Source organism: Triturus cristatus, chromosome 10, assembly GCF_964204655.1.
Source record: "Triturus cristatus chromosome 10, aTriCri1.1, whole genome shotgun sequence".
Taxonomy (NCBI): Eukaryota; Metazoa; Chordata; class Amphibia; order Caudata; family Salamandridae; genus Triturus; species Triturus cristatus.
In genome coordinates, this window is record NC_140593.1 from 446,310,351 (window position 1) to 446,337,272 (window position 26,922).

At 47.3% G+C, this 26,922-nt stretch overlaps 1 protein-coding gene across 10 annotated transcripts in view; it reads right to left on the minus strand.

Annotated features, from left to right (window-relative positions):
* ARHGAP12 (Rho GTPase activating protein 12) overlaps window positions 1–26,922 on the minus strand; it is a 432,157-nt gene that overhangs the window by 95,741 nt on the left and 309,494 nt on the right. The window lies entirely within an intron of this gene.

A 26,922-nucleotide genomic window follows, 5' to 3' on the forward strand; every position in this document is an offset into this window, starting at 1 on the left:
AAAAATAATAATTAGCACTAAGATTAGTCTCTTGACACACATTAAACTGGCACACTAGACCTGATCAGAATATGCTGTATGAACAAGGAGTCTTAATTGGATCTCCTGCATGAATCAGGGGTCTCCAACCTTTTCTGTAGTGAGAGCTACTTCTGATCAGTGAAAATCATTGGGAAAAATGGGCGAGTTGCTTGGCCTTCAGTAGCTCACAGAGACCCCCACGCCCACCTTTGTTTACTTTGTCTAATTCCCATGAAACCAGATACTAAGTTTGAGCTAAACATTTAGAATTCCCTTCATTTTCTCTCTCTTTTTTTTTTTTTTTTAACGTTGGCTGTTTTTTTCTCTCTTAGAAACAGCAGTGTCTACAAGACTCTGGGAGTAAGACGCCTGCTCTGTATTAATGTGACACTTTTAAAAGGGAGTACATTAAAATGAAGAGTTAACAGTTAAGTCTTTTTTAATTTTCCTCCCATTTAAAAACATTGACACACAGCATCTTGCTATCACACTACCATAATAGACTATCAATGCTTTTTGTGGAAGTTATTACGTTTCATGTTGACTTCTTCTACTTACTTACCCCTTTAGCTCCTGTTGCATTGCGACATCAGGATCAGTAGTATTAGAACTAGCGCAGAGTAGAAGAAGTATGACTCACAGTCCTTACTTAACCCTCTTCTAAGTGTTTCCCATATAGGTAATAACAACAAAATGCCTTCCAAGGCGCACCGTAACCTTAATTTGCACTACAAATGGTTATCATTCAAATGGAGTTGGATTGTTCTTCAACACACCACCAATATGGTGTTAGGAATGGCATTCGCATTGGATCTAAAAGTTTTAAATAGAAAACAGTAATGTTGTTCTGTGTTAATATAATTACAGTTACGCGCGCACACACAACGCTTGTTTTACTTCGCCTATTGCTTTTAATATTTTAATCATGTACCCTTTTACCCTATTTGCTGTATAAAACAAGCTGCTATTTGCACCGGGCACTTTAATATTCGAGGGAAACAGCTGTTCGTTATTTGTTTCTGGGCAGTTCCTGATGCTGAGGGGCGTTCTCGGATTGGCTAGGTAGGGACACTTAGATTTTTGTTTGGGCAGAGCCTGTTAGAGCTCCGAAGCCCTTTTATGCACAGAACATAGCCGTTGTGAAGTGGGCGCACCAAAGGCAAGCCTTTCCGCACCCGTCCGTGTCCGGACCACGGCCAGCTCCAGCCCCCCTGTCGGTCGCAATCAGAGTATTTAGCCCTCTCTATCCTCAAATCATTTGAAAGCTTTCAAGCATACCTCCTCTTACTGTAGCCATACCCAAGACCCTTCTCGCATTCAGGGAGCACTATTCTGCATTATGTGCAATGGCACGTTTAAGTTGGGTGTTGAACAGACCCGTGATTCTATACGTACTTACAGCCACAATTCCAAGTCATTGTGTGGTGGGTTTAATAATGCTCGCTCTTTGAACAAGGAGGTGCATGATTTGATTGAGGACCTTACTCTAGATTTTCTTTTCATTACTGAAACATGGCTCAAGGACTGGTCCAGCCCAGATATTGTCAAAATTTTCCCCCCAGGTTTTTCTATCCTTAAGCGGGACAGGGATGAGCAGTGTGCTGGGGGCCGGCTATCATTTTCTGAGACTCACTCCCCTGCTGTACCTTCGAGATAAACTCTTTGAAAGGAGCAAAAAGCCTAGGTTTTTGTTTTATGTCTGTGTGTCTATGTACTGGTTCTTGTTGAGCACATATATCACCCTAGGGTCTCATAGCGCTTTGCCGAGACTCAGGAACAGACTACAAAGAAGGCTGAAAAAGAAGTAGATTTAAAATAGCCAGGTCTTAAGGGACTTACGAAACTTCTTGTGATCTAACTCGGTTCGCAGGTGCAATGGCAGGGAATTCCAGAGAGTGGGGGCTAGTTTAGAGAATGATCTGCTGCCATATTTAACTGTTCGAACCTTCGGGATTATTAATAGATGTTTATTGGCAGAGCGGAGAGTCCTTGTTGGCTGATGCTTTTTCAGTTTATTTGCCAAGTAATGGGGACGCTGTCCATTTAGAGTTTTATGAACAAGACAGCAGATTTTAAAATGTATCCACTTCTTAATTGGCAGCCAATGGAGGGCACTCAGGCTAGGTGCAGAAGGGGAGCGAGCGGGAAGGTTCAAAACCAATCTAGCTGCTGTATTCTGTAAGACCTGGAGCTTATGTAAGAGGTCTTCATTTATGGAAGCCAATAGAGCGTTCCCATAATCCAGGCGGCTGATAATTAGACCCTGAATAAATGGCAGACGGGAAGGCAGTGGGACCCATTTAAAGATTTTACAGAGGGCATGCATTAGCCCGTAACAGGTACGCGTTACTTGATTGACATGATCATGCATGGAAAGTTGGTTTTCGATCATAACGCCGAGGTTTTGAGCTTTTACTTTCGGAAGGGGACAGGTACCTAAGGTAGGAGGCCACCAATCATTTGTCCACAGCGTCTATGCATTGCCAAAAAGATCAACTTCCGTTTTATTTGCATTTAGCTGGAGGTTGTTGGTTAACATCCAGTTGTTTATATCCAGCATTCATTTTCCAAATCTTTGTTTAGTATTGGCAACATCAGATCCAAGAGAAATTGACAACTGTGTATCATCGGCATACGACAGTGTGTCGAAGCTGTGATCCTTGATAACTTTAGCCAGGGGGGATACATATAAATTAAAGAAGATAGGGCTCAAGATAGATCCTCGAGGGACGCCCCTGTTGATGGGTTGACTCTTGGAAGTGAAAGCACTGATTTGGACTCTGGAGGTACGGTCACTCAGGTAACACCTGAACCAAGCCAATGCTGGGCCTCTGACACCTGCCTCTCTCAGGCGCTCCAAAAGGATGGAATGGGAGTTGGTGTTGAAGGCAGCCGACAGACCTAAAAGGACCAAAATGGCTGATCTTCGATTGTCCAGAGAGAGTCTAATGCTATCCACCACTTATAGTAGGGCTGTTTCGGTACTATGAAAAGCTCGGAACCCCGACTGAGAGGGATCAAGCACTTTGTTTTTTTCCAGATGTTTAATTAATTGACCATTTATCAGTGACTCCTGGATTTTACCGAAGAAGGGAGATTGGGCGATAATGGTTTGGCTGTTCAGGATCTGAAGTGGGTTTCTTTAGAATGGGTCTGACTATGGCCTCCTTCCATCTTCTGGGTACCGAGGAGTGTAGTAGTGAAAGGTTAAAGAGCCTGGTTAGACTGGGAATAATAGCTGGACTGATTTTTGATAGAACCAGGGAGGATACTATATCGGTGGGGGTGCCTGATTTTACCCTTTTATGTTTTAAAGTCAACTCCTCCCAATCATTTGCTGGTGCCATAATTTATCAGCCCCAAGCCCCAGGATCCATTTTCTTGGACTCCTTAGGAGAAGTGCTGGCACCTTTTCTCCTTCAATATGCCAGCTTCGCCATCCTGGGAGATTTCAATCTCCATCTGGAGATTAGTAAGAACATGGATATATCTAATTTTCTCGACATGAAGTATCATCGGCCTTAATCAGCTTGTGACCTTTCCTACGCATACAGCAGGCCATACTCTGGACAGAGTCTGCTCCAATAATTCTATGTCAGGACCGGAGGCTTCGGATTATGCTATCTCTCTTCGCTTTATTACTTATCAGAAACAGACAGCAGCAAGAGAGATTCGTAAATATCAGAGTAAAAAACCATACAAAAAACTACAACTCCCTACAACCAGGGAGATAACATAGTAAATTAGTCCATCAACTATTTCTGTGACACCATCCAAAGTCCTCTGTCAGCTCTCTCTCCTCCTCTTTCTTCGCTGCTGCGCAGCCAGTTAAGTGCTCTTGGTCATTATTCTACTTTAAACGAATGATTGTTTGTTTATTTTGGTGCTAGTTACGTGTTCGGATTCACGTTCGTGGGTACTCAATGTCATTTTTTCCATTGTTGGTTTGGTTTTCATTTCAGAGCCCCTACCGGCCGCGGGAGCGTTCTCGCTCCTTACGCGGCCGGCTCCCCTGCTGCTGCGGCTTCTTAATACGCCGCTAGGGGCGCTTGACCGCCTTGTCGCTCTCGCGTCGCATCTCCTCAGATGAGGAGCGCGCCGCGAGACCAACGGTCACAGCCATCCGCTGCTGCCTCACCTCTGACGTCTGCATCGCGGACTGTATATTTCTCACGGCATTATTTATTCCTACGCCCCGGTGGGGGTCTGTATTGCGGTATAAACCGCGTTGAACGCGCTTCGGTATTCAGTGCTGTAGGCACCAGCCGAACACCACGCATCTCGCGGATGGTGTCTGTTAGACCTGTCAGCCCTTTGGCAGTTCCCTCCTCATTTTTTTTTCTGTCTACCAAACTTTTTGGGTGCTGATGTAGAGGTTCTGGGCGCCTCATCCTCACTACCTGAGGGAGAGGCGCAAGGTGCTCCACTGAGGAAACTAGATGAGGGAGGTGAGATACACAAAATGGTGTCTCCAACTGTCACCTCAGCACCTGGACCCTGACTGCCATGAGAAGTTCCGGAACCTTCTGGGGCCCCTCTGGCAAGTCAGGCCCAAGGTGATAAATAGAGGTGACAGGTGGGCGGCCATTTTAGAGTAGAGCTGAGTGGCCGGTTAACCAGGAGTAAGGCACCTGAGTGGGGAGGTGGCTGCACTGGTCAGGGATTGACAGGTCTTAGGGTCTGCACGGGCTCCCCTCGCCAGCGACATCACCCCCAACCTGATTACCAGTCCCTGAGTGCCGCTTGAGACCGGAGTATTTAGTGAGACCCCGAGGAGGAGTGTACCCCCTGACCTCCGAGTTCGGAGGGAGGGCCATTGCTGGGGCCTAGCGACTGATAGCTCCGCTGTCGCCTGCGATCGCCATCTGTACTGATACTGAGAAAGATGTGTGCGCCCATGCCCGGAGGGTCCTGTCAGTTCAGTCCTTGTGCCGTGAGAGGATCGGCACCGTGTAAACTCAATCGCCCTTCTTCCCCGAGTGCCGCCTTCAAGTTGTAGCTGTCTTCCCTAATGCCCGGACACAGCGTTACCTGAGGAATTAGGCTGTCGCTCCCGATAGCAAGTCGCCTGGGTAGAGGGAGCGGCCCCGGGCGTGTGGCGAAGTGAGAGCAGCACAGCTGTGTTGCTGTGGAAACCCGCATCAGGAAGTGCAAGCGGGGCAGCCGTGAAGTCGCTGCCCGAGTCACATGAGCCGGGGCTGGAGCGCCGCCCCCTGGCTGTGCAGGAGCGGAGGCCGCACCTCCATCGGATGCGCTGTTCCGGGACTGGAGCCACAGGAGTGGTGGGCCGACCGACAGCGACGCCTTCTAGTCAGGTGACCGGTGGGGAGGAGGAGGTTCTGCCAACAAGTTAGGGGGAGTGCCCTCTGACGACGACGGACGGAGGTTCCCATCGGAATAGGAGAGAGCCTGGGGAAGGGAAGATCCTGAGGGGAGGTGGCCCCGTGGAAGGGAATCTTGCATCCTGACTGCTGGGAGAGAATTCCTCCACCGCTTAAAGGCTCCGTGACACCAACGAAGGGGAATATCGCGCAATCTCGTGAGCTGCCAGAGGAGAACATCAGACGGACAGTAAGAGGGGGAAAATAGCGTGGGAGAAGGGAGAGTGTTTGTGCGCTGGGGAACTTTCCAAAGACTTTAAGAAAGGGAAGACCTTCCACGACTGTTATAATTATTGGCAGTATAGCGCCCCCACGTGAGTGACTCGAGTGAGGTGAAGGGTGGAACACATATTGGGGCGGATGGTGGTGGTGCCAGCCCCAGTAACCAAAAGCATTGAGGGTTCAAAGGTCATTGGGATAGTGTAGATTCACTGTGCAAACCATCCCTAATAGCTACCTGGATGGAAGTAACCCCTAGATTGTCAACGGTAATACCCCTGTCCTGATAAGTGGTATATATCCAGGGCAGCCAGTTAACCCCCCTTTGTTAGTTTAAGGATTACCCTGAGAGTAAATCGGGGATTGGTTACTGGGCAGGGTTGCTAGGGGGTTAGATGTCCTTCCAGAGGCCAGGTGCTATGCATAGCCCACACGGAGAGTGTTAACGATGTGCCAAGTCTGAAGTAATTGTCCCTGTACAATGTTGACATGTAATATTTGGAAATGCTATTCTGAAATGTAACGGAGTGTTTAGCTGTAAAAACACATTGGATGAAAAGTTTATTCTGTACTGTAAGGACTGGTTTTGCCTCAAGATAAAGAGGAACGTTCATATGAAAATGTAATGAAATGTTCAGATTGTAAGGTCTAATTGAAACTCGATTCAAATAAGAACGAAATGAGATGAAGTCTTATAGTAAACCTTACATTTAATCGGTGTAGTGTCCTTTTTGAGTGGTGCTGCGCAAGATTGCGAGCTGGGTAGGATGCAAGCATGAGAGGCCAAGTGGAGATGTAAGCCTGTTGACCTGAGCCAAGCTACCCCTAGGACATAGGTCCAACAGTGTCCCATTACATTCTGGGCATTTCATTCCAAATTGAATTTGGGCTAAAAACACTGTTTCCAACGCGGTAGGGAGGCAGCCACCCGGTCAGGTTATTCCTGAGGGTTTTTCCGCGTTGAGGGTCTGGTGCAGCCCTATTGTAACCCTCTGGGCTACCCTATCTTTGCGGCCTTTGGTCTGTTCATAATCCTATTGCCCTGCTGGTTGTGTGACAGTCCTGGGTGTCTGTAGGTACTTACCTTGTCGAAGATGGCCAGTCAGTCTGAATACTATGAGGAGGAAGTGCAGGAATACTTACCTTATAGCGATGATTTCTTTGACGCAGTTGATGATACGATCTACCGGGTGGTTAATGAAGTAGAGTGTCCGATGGAGCAGCGTCTCTCGGATAGGATAGTGCAAGAATGCAACAGATTGGCGGCGGCACGTGGCAGTGCGGCGCCGGCCCTTGGGCAGCTTCCCGACGGGGCCCCTCCCCCCCCTAAAAAGCAGCGTCCTGATGGAGTGGATGCAGACGCCTTTGCGCGCCTTAAGACGGCGTTTTTGGCGAAGACGGCCCCAAGTGCTCCCCTTCTCCCAGCGAGTGACCCACTTCAGGATACTCCAGACCCCCCCATCCCCGGCGACAGATAATGATACCCAAGGGGATACTGATAATGAGGCGGGTTCTTCCCGTCCTTGGCGGCCGGCTCCGGCGACCACTTCGGCGGCGCCTAAGGAGGATGCTGATATGCTGAACCCAGATGAGATAATGCATCCCCGGTCTTCAGCTTGGGTCCCAGGGATAAAGTTGTCAGGTTCCTTGCCAACCGTTTGCGTAAACCTCTGGAGAAAGAGGCGCGGAGTTGTTTGAGGGCGGAATGCCCGCGTCCCTCCTTGCCAGACAAAATCGCGCTTACGCCGGAATTAGACTCCAAAATGGCTACATTCCTAGCAAAATTTGTAAAGGATCCCCGTAAGGGTATTGATAGATCTTGGCGGTCCTGTCAGGACAAGCTCCTTGGCGCCGTCGGCCCAATGGCAAAAATCCTGGACATGGCGGAGGAGGCTATGTAACGGGCTCAACTATTTCACCTTAAGTCTTATCTAATTGGGCCCAACGGGCCATCATTTTTATGGGCAATGCAAATTGTGCTCTTTCAACGGAGCGTCGCCGCTCCTTGTTGATAAAATTGGACCCCAAACTTGGGGATTTAGCTTCTTCTGAGGCCGGAGCTGTTGCTCAGGGGGGCCTTTTTGGAGAACCGTTTGTTAAAGAACTGGTGAAGTTTGTCTCTACCTTTACCTCCTTGGACAAGGCCCAGTCGGGTATTAAGAGAGTGTTTACCCAGCGGGTTTTCCGCGGGGCCGGTCGAGGCAGGGGCCGCTCGTCCGGCCGCGGATTCCAGCAAAACCCTCAAAGGGGACAAGGCTCTGGCCGTGGTCAGTATAATTCCACCGCAAACTACACCAACTTTTATCCAATGCGAGGACAGCGTTTCAAGGGCCGTGGAAGATACCAAGTCCAATTCCGGAGGCGGAACTTCAAACGTTAAGTGTCCTCCCCGCATGTCAGTTGAGGATAGGGGGGCGATTGGCATGCTTCAGACAGGCTTGGGCGGAGCTAACGTCCGATGCATGGGTCCTGCAGACGATTCGAGGCATTCATGTGGAATTTATGGGCAATCCTCGTCAGGTCACGCGGCCGTGTCCACTACAGTTCAGCCTTCAGGACGCACGGTTGATCGACGAAGAGGTCGCCGAATTGCTTCGCAAAGGCGCCATTTGTCGCACAACTTTGCATCCTCACGGTTTCCTCAGCAATATATTCCTTGTGGACAAAGCAGACAGAGGTCGTCGTCCGGTAATCAACCTCAAGGAGTTCAACGCGTGGTTGGTGTACCGCCATTTCAAAATGGAGGGAATTCACCTCTTGCGAGATCTCCTGAGCCCTTCCGATTGGATGGCGCGTCTGGATTTAAAAGACGCCTACCTCGTGGTTCCCGTGCATCCGCCCCATCGACGATTCCTTCAGTTTCGTTGGGGGGGGGCTTGGTATACGAATTCACGGCCCTTTCGTTCGGGCTTTCCTCGGCACCTTGGTGTTTCACCAAAGTGCTTAGTCCCGCGGTAGAGTTTCTCCGAGCGCGGGGTATACGCATGATCGTCTATTTGGACGACCTTCTTCTGATGGCTCAGTCTCCCCAACTCTTGGTGATGCAACTCCAGCAAACCGTTTCTCTGCTCCAGAGCCTAGGGTTTGTTATCAACACGAAAAAAATCGATACTTCAACCCTCTCAGTCAGTCACCTTCCTGGGGTTTGTGGTAGACTCCGTTCAAGCGACCCTGAGTCTTCCGTCTCGCAAGATGGCGAAAATTCGGCACGAACTACGCCGCACGGTGTCCAAGCCCACCATTTCCTTGCGTCAGCTTGCCAGAATCGTAGGCCTCCTGTCGTCCTCGATCCAGGCGATTTTTCCGGGCCCCTTGCACTATCGGGCACTGCAGCGTCAAAAGGCCTACCACCTCAGACGGGGTCACTCATACGATTACGTGGTGCCCCTTTCGGCGGAAGCCAAAGAGGAAATTCTCTGGTGGCTTACTCATATGGAGGCATGGAACGGTCGGGCGATTTTCGGATACGTTCCAGACTTGGTCATCGAGTCCGACGCCAGCAAACTGGGATGGGGTGCTCGATGCAGGGATTTTTCCACCGGAGGTGTTTAGTCAGCAGACGAGCGGGATTTTCACATCAATTGCTTGGAACTGCTCGCTGGCTCTTTCGCAGTGCGCTGTTGGACCAAGGACAGGGTGCAGTCTTGTGTCCTTCTGAAGATGGATAACATCTCCGCGGTCCGTTATGTAAATCGGTTGGGAGGGCCCCGTGCTCGGGCGCTGGCCAACCTGGCAAAAGATTTTTGGGGCTACTGCCTGGAGCATCATATATCGGTGACGGCGGAATATCTCCTGGGGCAAGCACAATCAGGTAGCGGATTGGCACTCCCGTCATCTCTACAACTCCAGCCTCTGGAAGCTGGATGTTCCGATCTTCCAATGGTTGCACAACCTCTGGGGACCGTTTTCAGCGGATCTTTTTGCCTCCCGTCTGGACAATCAAGTGCCCAGATTCTTCAGTTGGAGGCCGGATCCCATGGCTCTGGCCACGGATGCCTTCCTCCAGGACTGGAGGGAGGAGAACGGATATGCGTTTCCACCGTTCTCAGTGATCATGAGGACGACGGCCCAGATCCGGCGTCAATGCGCGCAGGTGATCCTGATGACCCCCCTTTGGAGATCTCAAGTCTGGTTTCCAGTTCTTCTGGAACTTTCCTGGGATTCTCCAATCCTACTCCCTCTGTATCCTCAGCTTCTTCAGAACCCAGAAGGGGATCTTCATCACCTGATCACACAGGGGACACTCCGGCTCATGGCGTGGCGTCTTTCAGGCGACGATGGTCGTTGCCAGGACTTTCGGGACAGGCTGAGGCCCTCCTGTCAAAGGCATGGGCAGACAGTACCACGAAACGTTATAGATCCTCGTGGTCACGTTGGGTTTGTTGGTGTCTTCGACGGGGTCTGGATCCCGTGGTCGCAGGAATCGTTCCCCTCTTAAATTTTTTCGCCGATTTGGCATCGGAGGGCTTGGCTTATCGCTCCTTTAATGCTATCAGATCGGCGGTTTCCGCCGGCCACGAGCCTCTGAACGGAGCACCTATTGGGGAACACCCAATGGTCTGCAGACTTCTACGGGGCGTGCGGTTATCGTTACCCCCGGAACCTCGCTATTCCGTCCTTTGGGACGTCAACAGGGTACTGAATCTGTTTCTTTCCTGGCAGCCTAATCGGTACCTTTCTCTGAAAGAATTGTCTTCCAAGCTTGCTATGCTTCTCTGCTTGATCTCCTGCAGGAGAGTTTCCGATGTTCGCGCACTTGATGTCTCGGCGCGTGTTTTTCCCCAGAAGGGGTCGTTTTTACGATTGGACGCAGAACTAAGTCCAACTCACGAACAATAACGTACCCGGCTTTCCAGGACTCTCCCAAACTTTGTGTGGTAGACTGTTTGAAGACATATGAGGATTTGACGCAGGAACTCCGCCCGCCAGGCGAACGGCAACTCTTGATAGCTCTCAAGAAGCCACACAAGGCAGTCTCTTCTCCCACCATTGCTAGGTGGGTGCGATGGGTTATGCAAGAGGCTGGCATTGATACTAAACAGTTTGGTGCCCATTCTGTCAGGGGCGCTATGGCCTCGAAGGCTTTCGCGCTCGGTGCGCGTTTGGAGGATTTAATGCGTGCAGCGGACTGGTCGTCCGACTCCACCTTTAAGAGGTTTTATTTTAAACCGGTTCTTAATGTGGCACAATTAGTGGTAAGTAAGCTTTGAACTAGCATAATCCGAAGCCTCCGGTCCTGACATAGAATCGGAATTTGCCTTGTGTTATGACGGTAAGTTCCAATTCTATCAAGGACACGGAGGCGAGGATTATCCCGCCCGGGGCACCCTTGGTGCGAACCCCCCCCCCCGTATGGGAGTAAGTAAGTTTTTTCTTTGACACTGGTTGGCGAAAACGCTTGCTTTGCTTGCTGTTATCTGGTACTGTGACCATTGCATAATACGCTCCGTATGGTTCGTACAGTTCTCACCTCCCTGTTTGGTTTCTTTCAGGGAATGATGGATCCAAACAAGACCAATAAGAAAATGGCGTGACTTGCGCGAAGAAAGAGGAGGAGAGAGAGCTGACAGAGGACTTTGGATGGTGTCACAGAAATAGTTGGACTAATTTACTATGTTATCTCCCTGGTTGTAGGGAGTTGTAGTTTTTTGTATGGTTTTTTACTCTGATATTTACGAATCTCTCTGGCTGCTGTCTGTTTCTGATAAGTAATAAAGCGAAGAGAGATAGCATAATCCTCGCCTCCGTGTCCTTAATAGAATTGGAACTTACCGTCATAACACTAGGCAAATTCCGATTCCAACTTGGTAACTGAATCTCCTATCCAGCAGGCCTGGTCAGACCACTTTTTAATTCCTTTTAGAATTGTAATCCACTCAGTGTTGGCCCCAGCCCACCAAAACTAAGAACCCCATAATTTACGCAAATGGGGTAAATTGAAGACTAATGCAGATCTAATCCCCTGCTGCTCCTTCTCCACCTTCACAGGAATCCTAGCAGAAGATCTCAGAATATTTAATAACTGGATCACAGATACAGTTAACAAGTTTGCACCCTTGACATCCACCCAAAAACACAGATACCACACTTATGCTCCATGTTTAAAAAAAACATTTTTAACCATAGCTGAGCAGTGACTGCAATGCAAACAACTGGAACGAAAGTTACAATCCTGAGGATTTGCAACATTTCAGAAAAGCTCAGAAAGTTGATCACGCCCAGTCAAAGCAGCAAAAAAGCCTGTTTTACTGCTCAGATCGAGGAGCCCCAGTATGATCCTAAAACGATTTTTAATATCGCTAAATCCTTTCTTCAACCTAGAGCATTAGTGAGAGACATCCCCCCCTTTGCAATTTGTGTGTAATCAGATTGCCTCTTATTTTGAAGATAAAATAGTGGCCACTCAAAGCTTCCCCAATGACGATTTACTAGATGTCACCTTAAAAGAAGGGACCTCAACTTTGACAACCTTTCATGAAACCTCACTTCCACAAACACGACAAGCCATCTCCCCATTATTTGGCAAATGCCTTGGCTTTCTGCCCCCATACCCCAACCGGGGACGGGGGGGAAGAAAACCACTAGACACTAGGGATTGATATAAATACATGTCGGGTGGGGCCATGGGGAGGGGGGTGGTAGGGTCACTGCCCAAATATATAACTACAGGGTTTGGCTGTTTTTTGCCCCTCTGCCCCCATGGTGGCAGAGGAGTTATTTTGTATGCCAATCTGCCTCCAAGTGCGGCGGAAAACCACTATACACCAGGGAACCGTTTGTGTGTGTGTGTGTGAGAACTGGGGGTATGCATGTACTGGCATTTGGTTGGCTGTGTGTGTACTGGCATTTGGCTAGCGGTGTGTATGGACTGGAGTGTGGCTGGCGTTTTGGCGAATACGACTCGTTACTACGAGAGTCAAAACATCGCGTGGCATTACAACGACCGCGTTGTTACCACACGATGCCGTTACTATGCAAGTCATTACATCGACATGCAGTAGGTGGCGCGCGGACATTAGAAATATATAATTTACTATTCCAACTCCAGCGTACGCAACAGTAGGAAAGGTGTTGGAATAGTAAACTATACTATTCCTAATGTTAGTGCGCCATCTACTGCAAGTCGATGTAATGACTTGCGTAGTAATGGCATTGCGTGCCAACAACGCGGTCGTTGTAACGGCCGCGTTATAATGGCATCGCGGTGTGCGTAGTAATGGCATTGTGTGCCAACAACGCGGTCGCTGTAACGGCCGCGTTATAATGGCATCGCGGTGTAATCACCGCGATGTAAAGGTCGTTTCCCGCTTTCGGCTGATGCTGCGTTTTAACTGGGGATTTTGCTGGCGGTATATGTGGACTGGCATCTGGCTGGTGTTGTGTAAGTGCCAGCATTTAAATGGCGGTGGGCATGAACTGATGTTTGGCTGGGGTAAGGATCACTCCCCTCTCGAGTGTTAATTTCTTGACTTTGCTTCGTACCCCCCTCTGGGGCAAATCGGACGTTTGTGATGGTGCTCTGCCCCAAGGGGTGGACTTCATAGTGTTTTATAATGTTAACTTTTACTTCTTGTCATCATTTGTAATCTTAATGTTTTATTTCTCCTTTTTATTCTAGTGCAAAGATTTTGATTTCCTTCGTGGCAACTCCTGCTTGTGCTTTCGGCACTGTTAGATCAGCAGGTTGAGTAGTTACATGTGTTTGGTAAGGAAACGTTTTTGCAATATTTACTTCAAATGAGCATCATTGCCCTCCTTAAATGTTTTTTTAACGGTTGTAATAATAGCATTTTTAGCGTAAGATTTTATTTTCAAATTCACGTTTGAATTTGTGCAAGATCTATATTGTCTTATCTTGTATGTAATATTTTTTTTCCTTTCTAGTGCGATATTGTTTGTGCTTGCTGTGCAGAGTGGCTGCAGTTGATCCTCAGGCTAGTTATCTGCGGCAAATGAGTGTTGCCCCAAAAATGGTGAAGCATGTTTTGCCTGCCTTTAGTGGCGTTTCAGGGTGTAGAGTTAATACAGAGATCTTTTTGCCTATAATTTTTTTTCCAAATTGTTGACTGATGATGGTTTTTTGGCTGATACTGTTGAGCAGACAAATCTGTATGCAGAACAGTTTTTGAGGGTCAACAGTGCCACACTTAAGATCCACTCCAGAGCAACCCGCTGCATTTTAACTTTCCTGATGGGATGATAAGGAAGCCATTACTTTATTTATATTGGCCTACTAGCCCCTTGATTGCAACTGCTATATTTCCACAAATATGAGTTGAGATCAAATTTCCTTCTGGTGCGGATGTTGCATTTTATGGATAATGCTACAGCATTGCCAAACACACAAAAAGCAAACTGTTTTCAGCTCTCTATGGGGCAGCGCTCTAGCGGTCAGACCATGAAGCAGGTGCAGACGCTCAAATCAATGAGTTCCGTTCTACAAAACACGGCTGCAGCACAAACATGCAGAAATCCATGATCACGATTTTGGGGACGATTTAAGAGGCACTAGCACGGTCAAAATTGTTATTTGCACTGCTCTAATATCTGTTAAAGCTTGCATTGCATTTAATCTGATCTGAAAAGAATCACGCATATTTTCAAAAATACCTTTTACCTTCAAAGGAATAGGGAATCCTTGTTTTAATTGTTGCACTACGTTCACTTGCTGATTTGCACTTCCTGGTTGCTGCGTAGAGAACATTTTTAGAGGGCATAGAGCTAGCAGTCAAACCACAAAGCAGGTGCAGACGCTCAAGTCAAGGAGCTCTGCCATTCAAAACCGGGACGCAGTGCTAATGCGCAGCAGATGATGCGCTGCCGGCGTGCCAAATGCAAGCCTGTCTGTGCCCATCTGGATCCGGACCGCAGCCAGCGGCAGCCCCCCTGTCCATGCTACTCCAGGTAACCCACTTCTGATTTTTTGAAATCTCTCAATCATAATGCTCCTCACTGCGGCCACATTTGGGACCCATCCTGTGTTGAAGGCCTATTATCCTATATTACGTGCAAAGGCAAGTTTGGTCTTTCATTAGAGCCATCCTTTGCTACAATCCATGCCCTCACACCACCTATAATTCACTATCAGGCGGGCTTATCAACACTCGGTCCCTTAGTAAACATGCTCAAGTAGTCAAGATTTCCTTTTCTATCACCGAATATTTGCTCAAGGAATGCTGCAATCCTGATATTGCCCTGACCCTTCCTCCAGGATACACTATCTTAAGACGCGATAGATGAGGGTCATGGAGGTGACCTAGCCATCCTTTTTCACAATACATTTAAATGCTGCAACTCTGACTTAAACCCCTTGAATAGATAAGAAAGTTTAGGATCAGCCCCGCCCTTTCTTTCACAGGCTGCCTAATCTACCACCCACCAGGCCCAGGACCTACCTTCCTAGCCTCCCTGGGGGAAACCCTGGCACCGCTTCTATTTCACTGTGCCAATTTTACCATCCTTGGCAACTTCAATTATCACCTTTAGGTCACCAACAACCAGGATGTATCTAACTTCATCGGTACCCTAAATACTGTAGGCCTCAACCAGCTAGTAACAACCCCCACTCGTACTGGAGGACACACCCTGGATGGGGTCTGCTCTAACAATTCCAATCTAATAGTAGAAGTACATATTCTCCAGACCAGGTCAGATCACAGTTTACTCCCCTTCACAATTTCAATCAACCCAGACAGCCCCCCCCCCCTCCTCCCAATGCGGTCATGGGCCCCTGCACGCTACGTAAATGGGCCAAGATGATGATTATCTATCTTCTCCCTGAGCCCCACGGGAAGCCTAGCAGAAGACCTGGACCTATTTTATAACTGAATCACCAATACAACTTATGATTTAAAGCGTGGGAAATACATTTCATGGATCGCAGATTCTACCCCTCAGCACCTTGGTTCTCCATGATCGTTGCAAAACAGTGGCTGCTTTGCAAACAACTAGAACACAAACAGCAGCAGGCTTATAACCCAGAGGGCCTGCACCATTTCAAAATTGCACAGGAAGAATATCATGCTCAGATCAAGGCAGCCAAGAAAGTCTATTTTACCGCTCAAATTGAAGAGGCCCACTATGGCTCTTAAACAATCTCTAGTATCTCAAAAACCTTCTTACAACCAAAATCACTTGCCTGGGAGATTCTCCCCTCCCAAATCATACGTGACCAATTCTCTTCCTTTTTTGAAGAGAAGATACAGGCTATTCAACAGGGCTCTTCTACTACCATTCACCCAACTGATTGTTTCACTAGACAACCCCTCAAAGTTTAGAACAGCAACTCTGGCAGTTTTTCAGGAGATCTCACTATGATGCCAGACCATTCTCTCCTGTAAATATGGGTCTCCCAATGACCCTTGTCCCCGGTATATTCTTCATCAGGCCATTGATAAAGTCAACTGTTTAATTAACAAAATTCTTAATACATCACTATCAATGGCTGAAGTTCCCCCACTGTGAGCTAGCAGTTGTGAAACCCCTTCAAAAATAATCCCTTGCAGATCCCACCATACTGTTGAATCTTTGGCCCATTTCCCTACTTCCTACATTAACCAAAATACTTGAAAAATTGGACAATGGCCAAACACTCCACAGAATCAGCCTGACTTGAAGTTTCTGAAACTATTAAAATGACCCTGGATGCGGGAAATTATGCAGTGCTGATATTACTTGATCTCTCCGCCTCATTTAATTCCAGTGCACACTCCATACTCCAACGAATCCTGGACTGCAGCATTTCCCATAAAGCCCTGTCCTGGACCAGATCTTTCTTGACCGGCAGAAGACCAGCAGTTCCACTAGGACCTTTCTCATCTACAGAAAGACCAGTGGCATCAAGAGTTCCACAGGACTTCTCTTAGCTCTGCGGTTTTCAATATACACACGGACCCCCCTAATCTCCCAGATAGCCTCATTTGGAATCGTCACTACGTGCTATGCTGAAGATACGCAGCTGATCCTATCACTTGATAAAGGATCCTTTGGCTAGGAAATAAACTTCCAAAATTGTCTCACTAAAGTTATCCTGTGAATGGAATCAAACCACCTAAAATGCAACACAGATAAAATGGAGATTCCGTCATTTGGCAAATGCAATCAGTTTTCTCCAACTCAATGGTGGCCCAATTTGGCGTTGCCCTGCCACGGTAGAAGTTGCAAGAAACCTAAGAATACAATTTGACACCAGCCTCCCATTCCATCCGCAAGCTTTGGCAGTGTCAGGAATGTGTTTTAATCTAATTAAATCCTAAAGACTATCTTCCACTAGCAGCCAGGAAAACAGTCGCCTTTGCTCTCATCACTTCTAAACTAGACTACTGTAAAAGTGTCTATGCAGGATATTCCAAACTAATACTTCATAAGCTTCAGATGGTGTAACATGCCACGGCTAGACTTGTGCTGAAACTCCCCAGACGGAGCTCTGCTTCCGAAGCCCCAAAAACATTACAGTGGCTCCTGATCCCCAAAAGGATCCTTTTCAAGATCCTCTAACTAGTCTTTAGAGCATTCAAGTCTACCGTACCAAAATACCAATAAGATTCACTCATCATACAGCTCAAAGGATGTTAATGTCCTCATGCCAACCACTTTAAGCCCTTCTTTCTTTAGACTCAAAATCAGAGGGGGAAAATCCTTTAAGGTACTAAGAACCAAGGCATAGAATTGACTCCCCAGCCCTCTGCCTTTCATCCAATCTGAAGCCTTACTCAAAAAGTACTTAAAGACCTAACTCTTCATGGTCCCTTAGGCACTTCTGTTATTACCTTATCTATTCCTGCTCCCAATCTCTTCTCGGTTTCTTTCCTCCTAGTCCCTCCTCTGCTGGGACCATTGGGATTCATTCTTCAGCGCGAAGATGCTCAGCAGTTCGCTCTACAAAACTGAAATTCATTCATTCATTCATAAAAGAACAGGGTGGCCTCACAAACTCTGTGTATCATGCTTCATTTCCATCCCGTGCTCGTCAGAGAATTCTATTGTTGCAGACGGGCCCTCGTCATAGGCTACGGAGATGTTCAGGGATGATCCAGGGAGTGGGGTTCCAGACAGAATAAATATCCAGTGTACATACCCAAAATGAAACTATGCTTTTATTAGAGGGGTGGTGAAGGTATAGTTGAAAAACATAAAAGGACACATGGGCCTACCAACAATTAGAGAATTTTCTGACGTGCGTGGGATGGCCAATGATTAAGCATAACCACCACAGGGTTTTGTGAGGCCATCCCGTTCTTTTATGTAAATATCCCTTTGGGTCCTATTCACAGTACCTAGAACACAGAACCTATATTGAACTGGTCAATTAACCACAAATGAGGATGACTGGCTGCCATAGTGGTTTGGTATTTAAAAGGGAGAGTACAAACATGAAACCCTATAAAACAATCTCCCTCCTTTCCACAGCCCTTAATGCTTTAAGGGCATTGTGTTCTGCTGTAATGCTCCAGCATTTTTACAAGATCACCCCGATTGTGACCGTCTTTTCAAGATTTGGCCCCGTCCTTGATCATTCAATAGATTGTTTTTCAGAGATCTATGTTCCAGGGAAAGATATATCTGTGGGTGAGTCTCTGGTCTTGTTCAAGGGGCATTTGGTTTTCAGACAAGAGAGCACATTATAGTATTAAACTGTATATGATGTGAAAGTGTCACTGGATACGCGTATAAAATCAGGTTGTACACTGGTAGGGATTCTTCAATTGACCCCCCTGGTTGTCCTTCCACTTTTGGAGTCAGTGAGAAAATTGTGTGCCAACTTGCCAGAGCACATTTTCACAACCGTCACCATTTATACGTGGATAATTTCTACACAGGTTTGTAATGATTTAAAGAACTGTTCAGAGTGGACCTGTAACATGTGGCACACTCCGCTCTAACTGTAAAGGTTACCCTAAACAGCTTGTGTGTGAAAAACGTGAAAGGGGACAGAGCAGTGCTTTGCATAATAATGAACCTCTTGCTGTAAAATTTTCAGACAGAAGAGATGCCCACATGCGGACAACTATTTATGATGAAAGTACTGCGTCTATGACAGTTTGGAGTCAGGTTGCAGAAGTGCGCAAACCAGTATGCATTATAGACTACAACAAGCATATGGGAGGCGCAAGTAGAGTAGATCAAATGTTTGAGCCTTACAATGCTGCTCGAAAGTCCTGTATCTGGTACAAGAAGTTGACTGTACATCTAATTCATTTAAAATCCATCACTGCTTACGTAGTTTTTATAGACCGTTCTCCAGAATCCAAGATTACTTTTGTACAGTTTCAGGTGTCTATAATAGGCAGCCTTGTTGCAGTTGAGCAGACAAATGTTCCTAGAGTTGGAGTGGTGGAGGATGTGGCTAGATTGAAAGATCACCACTTTCCTTAATACATTACTCAAACACTCAAAAAAGACTTTCCTCGTCAGAGATGTAGAGTCTGTGTACCAAGAGAAGTACGAAAGGAGAGTCATATGTACTGCCCAGAGTGTGCCTCTAATCCTGATCTGTGTGCCCACGTTTTAAATTGTACAATACACAACTCAAGTTTAGGGAGCAACCATGACAGTAAAAGGGAACTGGCTGTGGTCTGTATTGCTATATATTTTTTGTTTAGATGGGTGGTCAGCAGTAGTTTGATGTGCTTAGTTATACCCGTTGTGTATGCAGTCATAGTTGGTGTTTCATATTCTACCTGAAAAAAATGCCTTTTTGAGTTGAAAGGTATATTTTTTCCCCTATCTGTGTTTTGTGTGTGTAATCCTTTCATTGTGGGAGTGTTCGAGAAACGAAGCCTTCATGTGCGGAGCTTCATGGGGATGTCTGAGTAGTGTTTGGCTGGCAATGTGAGTGGACTGGAATTTGGCTGCCAGTGTGTATGTAGTGATCAGCAGCAAGTTATTACTAACACACACATACAGTGACCGAAACGCCAGTACACACATTCCACCACCTGCCAGGCGCTATGATTGCTGTGTCAACCCTGTGGGAGTCTGAAAGTGATGTGCCCAAGAATGGCGCAGTTTGATGATGGGAGTATTGTAATGTGCTGGGCCCGCAGCTGGTGGTGTGAATGGTTTTCAATCAATCGGTATTTGTGGAGCCCGGCTAATCACCTGTGGCTAGGATCAGGCACTAGGTTCCTGCTGTGATCAGTCAAAGAGCCAGGTCTCGAGTCCCTTTCTGTATTCTGTGAGAGAGGATGCTGTTCGGAGGTGGAGGGGAAGATAGTTTCAGGGTTTGGTGGCGAGGTAGGAGAAGGAACATCCTCCACTGTGGCTTCGATGGATGCGGAGAGTGAGAGCGAGGGAGCCAGATTGCAGGGCCTGGAGGCGTGGTGGCAATTCAGGCAATGGTAGATGCATGCTGGTCCTTAGTCATGGAGAGCCTTGTAGGGGTGTATCAGCATCTTGAATTGGCATTTTTTCTGGACAGGGAGCCAATGGAGGTTCCTGAGGTAGTGGGTGATGTGGGTCCGTTAGGGAAGGTTGAGGAGGAGTCTGGCAGCGGAGTTCTGTACCTTCTGGCTTGTCTTCAGGAGTTGGGTGGCGGTTCCTGCGTAAAGCGTCTTGCCATGGTAGAGTCGGCTGGTGACTAGGGGTTGGCTGTCAGTTATCCTGGGAGACACTGGAAGACCTTTTGGAGCATTCAAGAGGTGTGGAAGCAAACACACATTTTGTGTGTGTGACGCATGAAAGGTGTGTTAATAACCTGTAAAGAGGTTGGTGCCTTGTCGAGGCTTTACAGGTCATGAGCTGAGTCACTGATTCCGAATTAAATAATTATCTTATTAACAGTGACTTCCACGTTTAAATTTTCTTAAAATCTTTTTTTAATAAAATTTCAATTTTAAACTTTTCGCTCACCCTTGTGCCAAATACAACCAGTATGTGTGTGTGTGAACTTGAGTAGTAGATGGTGGTGCAGTGATATTTGTCTTTCCCTTCTAGGGTGTACATTGTTTTTAGGGGAAAATCTTCCAACCCCAGATATTTTCATAAATTAGACACCAGGTGGACCCCTGGGTGGTGTATATTGCATACATTTCACAAGGTTTTCTTACCCAGAAGCCCTTGCAATCCTCAAACATAGGGTAAAAATACACTATTTCTTCACATTTCTGTGACTTAAAGTATTGGCAACTGTAGAGCTGCTGATTTCCTGCCACCAAGAGTTCCAACATGTCTCCTGATAAAAATGGTACTTCACCTGAGTGGATAGGCCTAGCGCCTGCAAAAGGGCAATGTGGCAACATCAACAAAAGAGGTATCTGCAGTTTTTAGGGTTTGGCTTGGCTGCCACTCAGGGAAATCTACTAAACCCAGGCATTCCTGAAAGGTAGACACTGAGGGGAGTACAGGATGTGTGCCTCTCGTGGATCCCACCTAGTTTTTTTTACCCACAATGCCCTGCAAACATTAAAATTAGCCAAAAACCACACTTTCCCCATGCACATTTATGACGTATTCTTCCAGAATCCGAATGAATCCACAAAATTCCTGCCATCCAGTGCTCCCCTCACTTTCCGGATAAAAATGCTGCCCCACTTGTGTGGCTGAGCATAGTGCCTGTGACAGGAATGGATCAAACTAAGGTCAATGGAAGTCCTTGCAAAGCGACGCAAATTGGTTAGGTCCGTTTCTGTCGCGAGCGCTAGGCCTAGCCACACATGTGAGGTACTATTTTAATTGGGCGATTTGGGAAAATGATAGCTGGTAGGAAATGTGTGGCTCCTTACAGATTCCAGAATTTTCCATCACAGAAATGTATGGAAAATTTTTGTTTTTAGTCAAAGTTTGAGGTTTGCAAGGGCTTTTGGTTAAGAAAACCTGGTGAGAACCATGCAGGCCCCACCCTGGATTCCCCTGGGTGTCTAGTTTTAAAACTTGTGCAGGTTTGCTAGGCTCCCCTAGGTGCCGGCTGAGATAGGCCCCAAAATCCACAGCTAGCCACGTTGCAAACAAGCATTGGCATAGCCAATAGGACTCGCCTTTGGGACCTTATAAGTGTTTAGCCATACAACAGTTGCATAACTAAATACTTATAAGGTCCCAAAAGCGAGACCTATTGGCTATGCCAAGCGGCCCTGCGGCCGCGAAAGTTAAAGTGATCGCGATCACGCTCAAACATCAAAGAGGCCGTGTGGCCGCAAAAGTGAAAGTAATCGCGGTAAAGCACGGCTCGCGCGCCCACGCACATCCACTGTAGCTCGAGGCTGGCCTGGTAGCACTTTTTGGAGCCCTCTCAATAAGTCTCGCCAGACCAGCGCATGCGCTGGGTCAGGCGAGACCTAAAAAGGGTCAGCTTTCATTGGAAAAAAGTGAGGTGTCCATGTTTCGTTTTGCATCTTTCTTTGCGGGCCCCTGATCTCCACCTCTCCCAGATGGCCGCACCATCCCAGAAGTGATGCATCTGTCACCACTATCACATCTGGTTGGGGAAGGGAGAGAGGCCTGCCACTGACTCAATCGCAGTTCGTTAACCATCACTGCAGATCTTGTATAGTTCTCTCTGAGATCTGGAACATGTTGGAGAGATTTCCCTGATGCTGCGCCCACTGGAACTTCAGGTCCCATTTCAGAGCCAGCATATGCCACCGGGCATGTCTCACAGCAACCTCAAAGTCGGTCTCATTGAACAGGATAGAGGATGGAACATCGGAATCGTAGCCTGACTATCCTGGACTCTCCCTTCGGGAGGATACTCCAAAACTGCACCATGTCCAGAACAGCTCAGATGAAAGGAAAAGTCTGAGAGGGAGGCAGGTGGGCCTTTGGCACGTTGATAGTGCACCCCAGTGAATGTAGGAAATGTGCCATAGTCTGGGGGTGGGAGAAGTCAGCCTGATGCTAGCCCACCTTCAAAAACCATTCATTGAGATAGGGGAAGACTGGCACCCCTGAACTCCACTGATGAGCTGCAATCACCGCCATCACCTTGGTGAACACCTGAGGGGCGCTGGTGAGGCCAAACGGAGGCCCAGCAAACAAAGTGCTCATGGTCCACCATGAACCGCAGGCAACGCTACCAACCAGATTCCTGGGTCCAGGACAGATCGGAACTGAGCTGGAATGAGCATTTTGAACTTCTTCTTGAAGAAGAAGTTGAGAGCGCAGGCCTAAGATAGGACAAAGGCCACCGTCCTTCGTGGGCACCAAAAAGTAGTTGTAATAACAACCCCAATCCACTTCTGGCGTTGGCACTCTCTCTATGGCTTCTTTTGGCCAAAAGAGCCTTCACTTCCTGGCAGAAGCCATTCTATCGTAAGTAGGTGGCATTGAGGGAGGGGTAGTTTAGAAAGGGAGGGGTAGTTTTGAAAGGGAGGTAAGCAGCCTCTTCGGACAATTTGTAAAACCCACTTGTCCAATGTTATGGACCACCAGCAAGGCAGGTGATGGTGAATCCTGCATTCTACTGGGTGGCCATGATAGTAAACGGGCAGACTAGGAGAGTTTGGAGGATGTTGCTGCTGGGGGGCGGGGGTGGACTGTTCCGATGGCTGGCCACCCAACCCACGGAGCTGGTAGGTACAGTGTCCATGGCCATGCAAAGGCAGGAAAGCTTGCACACAGCAGGAACTGGGCGGGTAAGGATGGGGCTGTATGCCCCTTCTGTGCCCACAAAAGGAGAGAAGGGGGGGATTGAGGGAGACAAGGGGTCATAGAAAGCCCCAAACACCTGGCTATAGCCCTACTGTCCTAAAAACGTTCCAGCACCGAATCCGCGTGTGTCCAAAGAGACTGCATCCATCAAAAGGCATGTCCATGACCGACGAAAGGGCATCCCCAGAAAAGCCAGTAGTCCTCAACCAGGCATGGGTCGCAGGGCAACTTTCAAAGAAACCTCTGCCTAGTGAGTCGGTGGTATCTAGTCTGAGATGGTTGGCAGCAACTGCGCAACCGTATCCCACAGGGTGGGGGAATAGCGGCCCAAAAGGCATGCGGTGTTCACTGATCGCAATGCCAGGCTGGTGGAAAAAAGACATTCTCTGACCCAAATTGTCCAGCCTCTTGGATTCCCGATCCGGCGGGGTGGTTGGGAATGCACCAGGATTTACATGAGAAGTTGAGGCTTGGACAGCTAGCTCTCTGGTGTAGGGTGTTGTGTTAGGAATTTGGGGTCCTCAGCAGCGAGGCCGTGACCATGGGCCATCGTCCTGTTCACAGTAGTCCCTGTGCTGTACTTTGACTATGTCCCAAGCAGGACATCAGTGAGTGCTTTACTGAATGGGAGAAGCGGTTCTGAAGACGATACTCCTGGCTGAAGCACTTCCATCAAGAGATAAGTCGTGACTGCCACCGAGGGCAAGTTCAGGACTAGGACCTCAGCCGCCCTCTGCACCACCATTGTGAATGATCCTCCCTCCTTCATAGCCACGGTAGGGGGGGAAAAAGCATGCCAGGAGCTGGAGAAGTGTCCAGTCCGCTGGCCATCAAAAGATCCTTGTACCAGTCCAAGGAGTCAGAAGGCTGGTTTTCCTCAGGGTCCAGTGACCCCACCCATTCCTTCTGGAGTCCTAATCCACAGGAATATGGCTCAGGCTCTGGCCAGGAAGACAAGGCTCCAGCCTACACCAGAGACTGCATTGGAGGACCTCCCTTGTTAAAATCGTGGATGAGAATCGGAATGGCGCCGGTAGCTTCGGCCTCAGGAAAGGTACCGGGGTAAGGTTAGCAAGGCACAACCAGCACCAATCCGGATAAATCTGTGGATTCTTGGGGACCGACTGGTACTGAAGCAGCTGGAATGGATCCAGTAGAGGCCCCTCCCAAGCCCCCAAAGGCACGCCAGGGGGAATGAACTGCTCAAATATGAGGTGCATGGTCTCCTAAAACTCCTGTATTTGAGCAGGGTCACTCGGCTCCTGGAAATGCAGGTAAGCGTGGAGTCAGCCCAGGTGTTGGCTCAACCGCAGAGCCAGGCTCAAAAGGGACGTTCCCTCGTCTCGTTGGCCGATGTGAAGCCGAAGAGCACTTCGACGTATTTTTCTTCTTGTGACTCCGAGGCTTGGAGTGAGATGATGACGTCCGACTCCGTGACCTCTCCTGGGACCTCTAATCTTGACCGGGACCTTGAGCATTGCAAGTCGAGCTGCCAGGCGTTTGAGGGATCGCTCCCTCAAGGCCTTCTGAAGCATGGCGCAGCAATCGGAGAAGGCCTTCGGGTCATGGTCCCGCTCGAGGCAAACAAGGTGCGAGTTGGTCACCGACATCTGTCGGTGACAGGCGATGCAGGGCTTGAAGCTGGCCTTCTTGGAGAACATCCCTGCCACACCAGGAAGTAAGATCTCAAAAAGACTTTGATAAATGACAAAGTTGTCATAGTTTGATGTTTTTCCTACTAATTTTCAATATTTTTTAATGTCAATAGTTGGTTTCTTAGGAAAACCCTTGAGACATCTATACAAATGACCCCTTGCTGATTTCGGAATCTTGTCAACTTTTCAGAACTCTATAGCTCTACAGGATCGTCCATGAGTTTCACAGCAGTTTCCACCACAAACCAGAAGTAGGATGAAAGCACAAAAACATAAGGAAAAAAACTACCTCTTTGAAAAACGCCAAAATTGTGAAAAAAAATAATAATAATAGTTTTATTGTTTCAGCTCTGCATGTACCTGAAAGCCCGAAAAATTGTGACTTTAGCACAGCAAATCTTTTGTTGTGGCAATTTTTAGGGAAAAATACGGACACCTTTTTCCACCCAAAAAAACTCAACATTTTATTTATATTTTGCCTATTTTCTCAGTCCCCTCAAGGGGAATCCACAAACCCTGGGTACCATTAGATTCGCCAGGATATGGGGGGGGGGGGGGGTAGAATGCAAATTTGCCGCGTGGATACCACAATTAGCCACAAAAGGGCTTAGCATTCTTGGGGGGGAAACAAAAAAGTGTTTATTTGTAAAGCGCACGTTCACCCAGAAGGGCCTTTTGGCTTTGATTAACAGATGTTTATTGTTACCCAGCTCAATGGTACTCATTTTATCAACCTCAGAAGGATGAAAGGCTGAGTGGGACCACCGCGATTTGAACCAGTGACAATGAGGTTAAACACAGGCTCCTTTTAGTGGATGCATTAGCCCACTAAGCCACCAGACCCAGCTAAAAGACTTAGCAGCCAAGGGGTTAAGTGAATAAGCAAGTGAAAATGGGAATGTATTGTTGAAACAAGGGAATTTTTGATGCACTTACAGATTGCAAGAGATGTCCTTAATTAAACCTGACAATCACAAGACCCAGACTCTAGGTTTAAGTGTCGAGTCCTCCTACGATTCAACTTACAAAACATTTTTCCAAATAAATGAGGACTGGATAGAGTTCCGAATAATTGATGAATAAGTAAGCCACTGTAGGCAAGATGATAAGGACAAACATAAGTAAATAATGGTAAAATGAAAGAATATTCCCTAGAGCTGCAGTCGACAATTTCAGGATCAGTGTCCCTCTTTGATGAGACAGCTGCAGATAAGAGTACAAGTCTGGAACCCAATATAGCTCAAAAGGATGAACAAAGTTTTGCACCTAAAATGGAAATGATAAAAAATAAAACAAGGAAGCAAGCGTCTCATAAAGCCCTAAAACACACAAAAATATTCGACAAAATGAAATTCGCAAAACAATTGATCCATAAAGTAGGGTTAACCTACCCACACATTGGCAGTGCTACCAGTAAAAAGATGAAGAGGTGCTTGATATTAAATGAATCAGGCCTCTGAAATTCTGGGTGTCCTAGTATATGGCTTTGCAGCATCTTTAATCTCAACCAAACTATCCGATAAGAGATTGGAATATTTCAACTCTTACCTTTCATGGGAGCGAGGTTTACTAATGCAATTTGAGACTGCAACTGAACTAGCAGATCATGGAAACCTAGAAATGAGACTGGAAGCACCAGGGATAACTGAAAGTAACTTTAGAGAACCTCCAATTACTTGAACAAGCAGAAGACTTCGTAATCAATGGCCATGGAGACACTGAACTTTAAATTTAAAGATACACAATCTTTTATTCTCTGGGGTTTGATTTATAATTTTTTAGAAAGATTTAGAGAAATAAATGTTTTCAAAATAAGTCTGACCTTGATGTTAGGAATTGTTTAAGTTTCCGAATCTGGGCAGGATCTAGTGTGGAACAAAATATACTTTCCAACATGGTGTGAACTATTATCTCATGAAGAGACCCTTTCACAGAGGGCAATTGTGCATTTAACAAAAGAGACTATGAAAAGCATGTGATCACATTCATTCTTTCTGGATGGGTCCCTGTAATTCTGTCCCAGTGATAACAATTGTCACACAAGGAAGGGCCCTCAACGA